The sequence below is a fragment of the Vigna unguiculata genome, unplaced genomic scaffold (genome assembly GCF_004118075.2).
Source record: "Vigna unguiculata cultivar IT97K-499-35 unplaced genomic scaffold, ASM411807v1 contig_629, whole genome shotgun sequence".
Taxonomy (NCBI): Eukaryota; Viridiplantae; Streptophyta; class Magnoliopsida; order Fabales; family Fabaceae; genus Vigna; species Vigna unguiculata.
Genome location: NW_021011350.1, coordinates 43,081 through 51,512, shown reverse-complemented (window position 1 = coordinate 51,512; position 8,432 = coordinate 43,081).

Sequence of the window (8,432 nt, the reverse complement as noted above, 5' to 3'; positions counted from 1 at the left end):
CTAACATCCCCTTTTTTTGTTGTGATTGGATATGCACATGAATGAATTTTGGAATCTACATTGTTAGTATCAATGTAGTTAAAAAATCAAATTATCTTCTCATTTTGATTTTGTCTGTCATACTTCTTATGAAATTGTTTCTGTAATTATTTTGTGTTTTCCTCCTTCAGTGAAGATTAATACTAATTGTTTAATGTCATATTTGTTTATTAGTCTTTTTTTGGCTTTGGGGTAATTCATTATGTGTTGAGAATTGGATAAAGTTGTCAACACTAAAAAAAACATATAGCCGATATTTCAATTGATAGGCCATCTCTGCACATATATGAAAGTATCCTCTCTTCATAATCCAATGAAAAAACAATGTTTAATAACACTAACATCCCCTTTTTTTGTTGTGATTGGATATGCACATGAATGAATTTTGGAATCTACATTGTTAGTATCAATGTTGTTAAAAAATCAAATTATTTTCTCATTTTTATTTTGTCCGTCATACTTCTTATGAAATTGTTTCTGTAATTATTTTGGGTTTTCCTCCTTCAGTGAAGATTAATACTAATTGTTTAATGTCATATTTGTTAATTAGTCTTTTTTTGGCTTTGGGTAATTGATTATGTGTTGAGAATTGGATAAAGTTGTCAACACTTAAAAAAACATATAGCCTATATTTCAATTGATAGGCCATCTCTGCACAGATATGAAAGTATCCTCTCTTCATAATCCAATGAAAAAACAATCGTTAATACCACTAAATTCCACTCATTTTTGTTGTCTTTGGATATGCACATGAATGACTTTTTGAATCTAGATTGTTAGTATCAATGTTGTTAAAAAATCAAATTATTTTCTCATTTTGATTTTGTCAGTCATACTTCTTATCAAATTGTTTCTATAATTATTTTTCTTTTCCTCCTTCAGTGAAGATTGTAACGAATTGTTTAATGTCATATTTCTTAATTAGTCTTTTTTTTAGCTTTGGCTTAATTGATTATGTGTTGAGAATTTTATAAAGTTGTCAACACTAAAAAACATATAGCCTATATTTCAGGGATGGGTCATTTCTGCAAAGATATGAAAGTATCCTCTCTTCATAATCCAATGAAAAAACAATGGTTAATAAAAAATTCAACTTTTTTTGTTGTGATTGGATATGCACATGAATGATTTTTGACTCTACATTGTTAGTATCAATGTTGTTAAAAAATCAAATTATTTTCTCATTTTGATTTTGTCCGTCATACTTTTTATGAAATTGTTTGTGTAATTATTTTGTGTTTTCCTCCTTTTGTGAAGAGTAATACTAATTGTTTAATGTCAATTTCTTAATTAGTCTTTTTTTTAGCTTTGGGTTAATTGATTTGTGTGAGAATTTTATAAAGTTGTCAACACTAAAAAAACATATAGCCTATATTTCAGTGATGGGTCATTTCTGCACAGATATGAAAGTATCCTCTCTTTATAATCCAATGAAAAAACAATGGTTAATACAAAAATTCCACTCTTTTTTGTTGTGATTGGATATGCACATGAATGACTTTTTGACTCTGCATTGTTAGTATCAATGTTGTTAAAAAATCAAATTATCTTCTCATTTTGATTTTGTCTGTCATACTTTTATGAAATTGTTTGTGTAATTATTTTGTGTTTTCCTCCTTCAGTGAAGATTATACTAATTGTTTAATGTCAAATTTCTTAATTAGTCTTTTTTTTAGCTTTGGGTTAATTGATTATGTGTTGAGAATTTATGAAGTTGTCAACACTAAAAAACATTAGCCATATTCAATGATGGGCATTCTGCACAGATATGAAAGTATCCCTCTTCATAATCTAATAAAAACAATGTTAATACACTAAATCCCCTTTTTTTGTTGTGATTGGATATGCACATGAATGACTTTTGAATCTACATTGTTAGTATCAATGTTGTTAAAAAATCAAATTATTTCTCATTTTGATTTTGTCTGTCATACTTCTTATGAAATTGTTTCTGTAATTATTTTGTGTTTTCCTCCTTCAGTGAAGATTATACTAATTGTTTAATGTCAATTTTTAATTAGTCTTTTTTTAGCTTTGGGTTAATTGATTATGTGTTGAGAATTTATAAAGTTGTCAACACTAAAAAAACATATAGCCATATTTCAATGATGGGCATCTCTGCACAATATGAAAGTATCCTCTCTTCATAATCCAATGAAAAACAATGTTTAATAACACTAACATCCCTTTTTTTGTTGTGATTGGATATGCACATGAATGAATTTTGAATCTACATTGTTAGTATCAATGTTGTTAAAAAATCAAATTATTTTCTCATTTTATTTTGTCCGTCATACTTCTTATGAAATTGTTTGTGTAATTATTTTGGTTTTCCTCCTTCAGTGAAGATTATACTAATTGTTTAATGTCATATTTCTTAATTAGTCTTTTTTTTAGCTTTGGGTTAATTGATTATGTGTTGAGAATTTATAAAGTTGTCAACACTAAAAAAACATATAGCCTATATTTCATGATGGGTCATTCTGCAAAGATATGAAAGTATCCTCTCTTCATAATCCAATGAAAAAACAATGGTTAATACCAAAATTCACTTTTTTTGTTGTGATTGGATATGCACATGAATGACTTTTTGACTCTACATTGTTAGTATCAATGTTGTTAAAAAATCAAATTATTTTCTCATTTTGATTTTGTCCGTCATACTTTTATGAAATTGTTTGTGTAATTATTTTGTGTTTTCCTCCTTCTGTGAAGATTAATACTAATTGTTTAATGTCAAATTTCTTAATTAGTCTTTTTTTTAGCTTTGGGTTAATTGATTATGTGTTGAGAATTTTATAAAGTTGTCAACACTAAAAAAACATATAGCCTATATTTCAGTGATGGGTCATTTCTGCACAGATATGAAAGTATCCTCTCTTATAATCCAATGAAAAAACAATGGTTAATACAAAAATTCCACTCTTTTTTGTTGTGATTGGATATGCACATGAATGACTTTTTGACTCTGCATTGTTAGTATCAATGTTGTTAAAAAATCAAATTATTTCTCATTTTGATTTTGTCGTCATACTTTTATGAAATTGTTTGTGTAATTATTTTGTGTTTTCCTCCTTCTGTGAAGATTAATACTAATTGTTTAATGTCAATTTCTTAATTAGTCTTTTTTTTAGCTTTGGGTTAATTGATTATGTGTTGAGAATTTTATAAAGTTGTCAACACTAAAAAAACATATAGCCTATATTTCAGTGATGGGTCATTTCTGCACAGATATGAAAGTATCCTCTCTTCATAATCCAATGAAAAAACAATGGTTAATACACTAAATTCCACTCTTTTTTGTTGTGATTGGATATGCACATGAATGACTTTTTGAATCTACATTGTTAGTATCAATGTTGTTAAAAAATCAAATTATTTCTCATTTTGATTTTGTCTGTCATACTTCTTATGAAATTGTTTCTGTAATTATTTTGTGTTTTCCTCCTTCAGTGAAGATTATTACTAATTGTTTAATGTCAAATTTCTTAATTAGTCTTTTTTTTAGCTTTAGGTTAATGGATAATGTATTGAGAATCTTATGAAGTTGTCAACACGAAAAAACATTCAACCAATAATTCAATAATGGGCTATCTCTGCACAAATATGAAAGTATACCTCTTCATAATCTAATTAAGAAACAATGTTTAATAACACTAACATCCCCTTTTTTTGTTGTGATTGGATATGCACATGAATGAATTTTGGAATCTACATTGTTAGTATCAATGTAGTTAAAAAATCAAATTATCTTCTCATTTTGATTTTGTCTGTCATACTTCTTATGAAATTGTTTCTGTAATTATTTTGTGTTTTCCTCCTTCAGTGAAGATTAATACTAATTGTTTAATGTCATATTTGTTAATTAGTCTTTTTTTGGCTTTGGGGTAATTCATTATGTGTTGAGAATTGGATAAAGTTGTCAACACTAAAAAAACATATAGCCGATATTTCAATTGATAGGCCATCTCTGCACATATATGAAAGTATCCTCTCTTCATAATCAATGAAAAAACAATGGTAATACCAAAATTCCACTTTTTTTGTTGTGATTGGATATGCACATGAATGACTTTTTGAATCTACATTGTTAGTATCAATGTTGTTAAAAAATCAAATTATTTTCTCATTTTATTTTGTCCGTCATACTTTTATGAAATTGTTTCGTAATTATTTGTGTTTTCCTCCTTCTGTGAAGATTAATACTAATTGTTTAATGTCAAATTTCTTAATTATCTTTTTTTTAGCTTTGGGTTAATTGATTATGTGTTGAGAATTTTATAAAGTTGTCAACACTAAAAAAACATATAGCCTATATTTCAGTGATGGGTCATTTCTGCAAAGATATGAAGTATCCTCTCTTCATAATCAATGAAAAACAATGGTTAATACCAAAATTCCACTTTTTTTGTTGTGATTGGATATGCACATGAATGACTTTTTGACTCTACATTGTTAGTATCAATGTTGTTAAAAAATCAAATTATTTTCTCATTTTGATTTTGTCCGTCATACTTTTATGAAATTGTTTGCGTAATTATTTGTGTTTTCCTCCTTCTGTGAAGATTAATACTAATTGTTTAATGTCAATTTCTTAATTATCTTTTTTTTAGCTTTGGGTTAATTGATTATGTGTTGAGAATTTTATAAAGTTGTCAACACTAAAAAACATATAGCCTATATTTCAGTGATGGGTCATTTCTGCACAGATATGAAAGTATCCTCTCTTCATAATCAATGAAAAAACAATGGTTAATACAAAAATTCAACTTTTTTTTGTTGTGATTGGATATGCACATGAATGACTTTTTGACTCTACATTGTTAGTATCAATGTTGTTAAAAAATCAAATTATTTTCTCATTTTGATTTTGTCCGTCATACTTTTTATGAAATTGTTTGTGTAATTATTTTGTGTTTTCCTCCTTCAGTGAAGATTAATACTAATTGTTTAATGTCAAATTTCTTAATTAGTCTTTTTTTTAGCTTTGGGTTAATTGATTATGTGTTGAGAATTTTATAAAGTTGTCAACACTAAAAAACATATAGCCATATTTCAATGATGGCCATTCTGCACAATATGAAAGTATCCTCTCTTCATAATCTAATGAAAAACAATGGTTAATACCAAAATTCCACTTTTTTTGTTGTGATTGGATATGCACATGAATGACTTTTTGACTCTACATTGTTAGTATCAATGTTGTTAAAAAATCAAATTATTTTCTCATTTTGATTTTGTCCGTCATACTTTTATGAAATTGTTTCTGTAATTATTTTGTTTTCCTCCTTCTGTGAAGATTAATACTAATTGTTTAATGTCAAATTTCTTAATTATCTTTTTTTAGCTTTGGGTTAATTGATTATGTGTTGAGAATTTATAAAGTTGTCAACACTAAAAAACATATAGCCTATATTTCAGTGATGGGTCATTTCTGCAAAGATATGAAAGTATCCTCTCTTCATAATCTAATGAAAAAACAATGGTTAATACCAAAATTCCACTTTTTTTGTTGTGATTGGATATGCACATGAATGACTTTTGACTCTACATTGTTAGTATCAATGTTGTTAAAAAATCAAATTATTTTCTCATTTTGATTTTGTCCGTCATACTTTTATGAAATTGTTTGCTGTAATTATTTTGTGTTTTCCTCCTTCTGTGAAGATTAATACTAATTGTTTAATGTCAAATTTCTTAATTAGTCTTTTTTTAGCTTTGGGTTAATTGATTATGTGTTGAGAATTTATAAAGTTGTCAACACTAAAAAACATATAGCCTATATTTCAGTGATGGGTCATTTCTGCACAGATATGAAAGTATCCTCTCTTCATAATCCAATGAAAAACAATGGTTAATACCAAAATTCCACTTTTTTTGTTGTGATTGGATATGCACATGAATGACTTTTTGAATCTACATTGTTAGTATCAATGTTGTTAAAAAATCAAATTATTTTCTCATTTTGATTTTGTCCGTCATACTTTTATGAAATTGTTTGCGTAATTATTTTGTTTTCCTCCTTCTGTGAAGATTAATACTAATTGTTTAATGTCAAATTTCTTAATTAGTCTTTTTTTTAGCTTTGGGTTAATTGATTATGTGTTGAGAATTTATAAAGTTGTCAACACTAAAAAACATATAGCCTATATTTCAGTGATGGGTCATTTCTGCAAAGATATGAAAGTATCTCTCTTCATAATCTAATGAAAAAACAATGGTAATACCAAAAATTCACTTTTTTTGTTGTGATTGGATATGCACATGAATGACTTTTTGACTCTACATTGTTAGTATCAATGTTGTTAAAAAATCAAATTATTTTCTCATTTTGATTTTGTCCGTCATACTTTTTATGAAATTGTTTGTGTAATTATTTTGTGTTTTCCTCCTTCTGTGAAGATTAATACTAATTGTTTAATGTCAAATTTCTTAATTATCTTTTTTTTAGCTTTGGGTTAATTGATTATGTGTTGAGAATTTTATAAAGTTGTCAACACTAAAAAAACATATAGCCTATATTTCAGTGATGGGTCATTTCTGCAAAGATATGAAAGTATCCTCTCTTCATAATCCAATGAAAAACAATGGTTAATACCAAAAATTCAACTTTTTTTGTTGTGATTGGATATGCACATGAATGACTTTTTGACTCTACATTGTTAGTATCAATGTTGTTAAAAAATCAAATTATTTTCTCATTTTGATTTTGTCCGTCATACTTTTTATGAAATTGTTTGCGTAATTATTTTGTTTTCCTCCTTCTGTGAAGATTAATACTAATTGTTTAATGTCAAATTTCTTAATTAGTCTTTTTTTTAGCTTTGGGTTAATTGATTATGTGTTGAGAATTTTATAAAGTTGTCAACACTAAAAAACATATAGCCTATATTTCAGTGATGGGTCATTTCTGCAAAGATATGAAAGTATCCTCTCTTCATAATCTAATGAAAAAACAATGGTTAATACCAAAAATTCACTTTTTTTGTTGTGATTGGATATGCACATGAATGACTTTTTGACTCTACATTGTTAGTATCAATGTTGTTAAAAAATCAAATTATTTTCTCATTTTGATTTTGTCCGTCATACTTTTATGAAATTGTTTGCTGTAATTATTTTGTTTTTCCTCCTTCTGTGAAGATTAATACTAATTGTTTAATGTCAAATTTCTTAATTAGTCTTTTTTTTAGCTTTGGGTTAATTGATTATGTGTTGAGAATTTATAAAGTTGTCAACACTAAAAAACATATAGCCTATATTTCAGTGATGGGTCATTTCTGCAAAGATATGAAAGTATCCTCTCTTCATAATCCAATGAAAAAACAATGTTAATACCAAAATTCACTTTTTTTGTTGTGATTGGATATGCACATGAATGACTTTTTGACTCTACATTGTTAGTATCAATGTTGTTAAAAAATCAAATTATTTTCTCATTTTGATTTTGTCCGTCATACTTTTTATGAAATTGTTTGCGTAATTATTTTGTGTTTTCCTCCTTCTGTGAAGATTAATACTAATTGTTTAATGTCAAATTTCTTAATTATCTTTTTTTTAGCTTTGGGTTAATTGATTATGTGTTGAGAATTTATAAAGTTGTCAACACTAAAAAAACATATAGCCTATATTTCAGTGATGGGTCATTTCTGCACAGATATGAAAGTATCCTCTCTTCATAATCTAATGAAAAAACAATGGTTAATACCAAAATTCACTTTTTTTGTTGTGATTGGATATGCACATGAATGACTTTTTGACTCTACATTGTTAGTATCAATGTTGTTAAAAATCAAATTATTTTCTCATTTTGATTTTGTCCGTCATACTTTTATGAAATTGTTTGCGTAATTATTTTGTGTTTTCCTCCTTCTGTGAAGATTAATACTAATTGTTTAATGTCAAATTTCTTAATTATCTTTTTTTAGCTTTGGGTTAATTGATTATGTGTTGAGAATTTTATAAAGTTGTCAACACTAAAAACATATAGCCTATATTTCAGTGATGGGTCATTTCTGCAAAGATATGAAAGTATCCTCTCTTCATAATCTAATGAAAAAACAATGGTTAATACCAAAATTCCACTTTTTTTGTTGTGATTGGATATGCACATGAATGACTTTTTGACTCTACATTGTTAGTATCAATGTTGTTAAAAATCAAATTATTTTCTCATTTTGATTTTGTCCGTCATACTTTTATGAAATTGTTTGCGTAATTATTTGTGTTTTCCTCCTTCTGTGAAGATTAATACTAATTGTTTAATGTCAAATTTCTTAATTAGTCTTTTTTTTAGCTTTGGGTTAATTGATTATGTGTTGAGAATTTTATAAAGTTGTCAACACTAAAAAACATATAGCCTATATTTCAGTGATGGGTCATTTCTGCAAAGA